Genomic DNA, 3215 nt, shown 5'->3' on the forward strand with positions numbered 1-3215 from the left:
CTCAATGCCAATGTTCTTCAACATATCAAAAGTATAGATGTAGGGATCATCCTTGTACTCTGCACAAACAAGGGCAAAATCATATGAGCTTTGATGTTCCCCTGTATTGAGCAAAAGAGATAAATGAAAACAAGTATGAATGTACATTAGTGGGAAAGCTGAGGTTACCTGGGCTGAATGTTGATCAAAGGCGCCTTCCATTTTCCCTTCAGGTTCCTAATTTTCTGGCTACACAAAAATCCCATGTCAGAAGTTGCAATGCCAATGCACATTGCTGCTTGTATATACCTTTTGCATATATAGAAAATTTGACTATCTAATCTTATTGTCGCAGAAGTACCTTTTGCATCCATCGTCTCTTGTACTCAGGGTACATATGGCATTTGGGCAATGGAATTTGAAGTAACTGCTTGCTGACAATTGACGACATTGTTGGGCATTGAGTTAACTGAATCGCGCAAACTACTTTCAAACCTTTCTCAAAAGCCAAAACCAAGGAGACCAGAAGATAGAAAAAGAGAGAAACTTACCATTGAGATAGAGGTTGAGCCAGGCAGTCCTACACGCAGAAAATAAGGTTGTTAAAAACTTATTCCGCATGTAAAAATTGCTTGATCAAGTCTCCTCTAATAAATTAACATTCATCACGGAGCCTTCTAAAATAGGTCGTGATAGAAAAACAAAGCATAGACCAAGCACATCGGTTTGTGTCCCGTACTCATTATAAATAATTGGAAGCTTCTACATAATCCAAAAATGCACTACATAGATATTATACCGGCATCCATTATCCTCTTAAAGGGACATATATAATGTTGGCTTGGTTTGCTACAATTTCATCTGTAAGGGGTAACATTGTTTACAAGTAAGGACTAAATTGCATTGTCCTACAAAGTATAGAAGAACTGAATGCATATGTATATACAATACCACAACAAAAGGGGTAACTAAATCATGTTAGTTTCAAAACTCCACCTTCCCATGGGTCTTGCTCAGACTAAAGAGCTCAAAATATCAACAATGGAAGCAGCGGGCATTAAAGCCACGAGTAGAGATGACATGACCTTCACCCCAGATCCTTAATGGCCAGCCTCAGCTCCTTCAGAAGGACGGCCTGAAGCCTCCATCAACAATTCGACACCTGCACGATGATAGACAGTCAGATCACAGGATTCAGCTTGGACAACGAATTCAAGCGATTTTTAGATCCAACATACGTAGGGGCCGCCATGGTTGTTGTACACGACGAAGAGAACCGTGGGAGGCGAGCCCCAACCCATCAAGGTCGCGGCCCCTTCCATCTCAACGCTGCAGTCGAGCGTTGCCACTCAACAACTCGCACTCCACGAGTTACACACTCATCTTCCTAACACGACGAACACCATCCGCTCAATGCCGCTGCCCCAGGATCATGCAGCGCTGAGTTAGTTGATGCAAAGAGGGGTAGGACGGAGGCTACAAAAAAAATCCAGAAACATAAGAATAGGTGGTACATCATGAGGTAAAAAATCAGCATGGGTGGGATCAAGGACGAACCAAAATAAACATGGGGGAGGGGTTGCACAAGGAGATGAACATAGCACGAGCACCAGATCCGACGTCGGGATGGCCCTGGCCGGAGCATGAGGCTCGGCCTACTCATTGATGGCCAGACCCGTTGTGGGCATTCGAGGCGGCTTCTAGGTCGACTCCTCAGCCTGGCGGAGGCAATCCTCCATGTCCAGCTGCACGCATCTACAGGGATTTACATGCTGGTGGGGATCCTAAACTCTTGTCGATGTCGACCGCATGCGGCGCCGCGGAGATGGTCGGCCGCAGGCTAACCTAGGGCGCGTGCGAGGAGGTTGGTGCCGAAGATGCGGGAGGTAGGGGGCTGGAGATCGCTCACCGTGAAGGAAGAAGGTAGGGGAAGGAATTGAGCTGGGGAGGAGGAATCCTGTGGCGGCGGCGCACCTCTCTCGAGAGGAATCCTATGCGTGAGGGGAAATGAGGGGGTGAGAGAGGCGAAAAAATCATTGGAACGTGGGTTTTTTGGTGCGAAGAGCGGGTGGTGGAGATGAGACAAAAGACGAAAAGTTGTGGGACGAAAAAAATGATGGAGGCTATTCTATCAACTGAGACATTAGGAGTAGAGATTCCATGACCAGGCGCGCCCGAGCGCACAAGAGGGTTTTCACGGAAGAAGGCAACTTACTCAACGAGACAAATTCCACTAAGTTCTGCAGCAACGTGGGATTTCTTCATGACCAATGCATGGATGTTCAGGCACGGATTTCTTCAGGAGCAGCCACACTCAGGACAATATCTATGCATGCAGAGAACGATGGTACAACCGTACAAGGACGTGTGTGTCTAATGTCTACCATACAATTCTACCACTACATGCATGTTTTTTATGGATTATTTACAATTTGCTATTATTTATGGTCTCTAGGCAAGCTTATATGTAATATCACATGAGACAATCATCATGCAGAGACCAAATGATCAATTGTTTGCATGGGCATGAGACAATTGCACTGAATGCTTGGACATGGATTTTTAAAGCACGGGTTTCTAGACACCCTCTATCTTTACCCTTTAATATTGCTTTTTTATTTCTTCAAAACAAAACAACATATGAACTTCAAACTTTGCAAGACACCAAAACATTCTAAGTCGAATGTGGGAAAAAACTTTAAGATTTTTTGGTCCAACATAAATATACGAAATGAGATTTTCTAATTAAAAATGTACTTTTTAGTATTTATGATGCACGAAAAATTCCGAAAGTTTTTTCTCCGATTCTTGTGAGAATGTTTGGTTGAGCTATCAAGTTTGAAGTTTATATGTTCTTCTATATGGGGGAAACAAAAAAGAAAAGTACTTGCACCAATCACGATGCAAAAATGAGTGGCTAGATACGGGGGTGTCCTGAAGTCTATGCTCTACAAAAATTTTACCCTGAATGCTTGCCATCAATCGTGAGACAGGATAATGCTTGGCACCGATGGTGAGTAAGATAAGCTGTCCAAAGGAACTTCCAGTCAGATCTGCTTGAAATATAGAAAGTATGTGTACCTACTGTCTTCTTATGAACCTACGGTTGTGAATCAGATATATTCATTGCATTTTTAGCTGCTTGTAAGCTTAGGAAGGCACAACATATACACAGTTCAGTTGCGTGGTTGTTCAATTCTTATTTAACAGATGCAGACCAATACACACGTTTGAAT

This window comes from Triticum dicoccoides, chromosome 6B, assembly GCF_002162155.2.
Source record: "Triticum dicoccoides isolate Atlit2015 ecotype Zavitan chromosome 6B, WEW_v2.0, whole genome shotgun sequence".
NCBI classification, from domain to species: Eukaryota; Viridiplantae; Streptophyta; class Magnoliopsida; order Poales; family Poaceae; genus Triticum; species Triticum dicoccoides.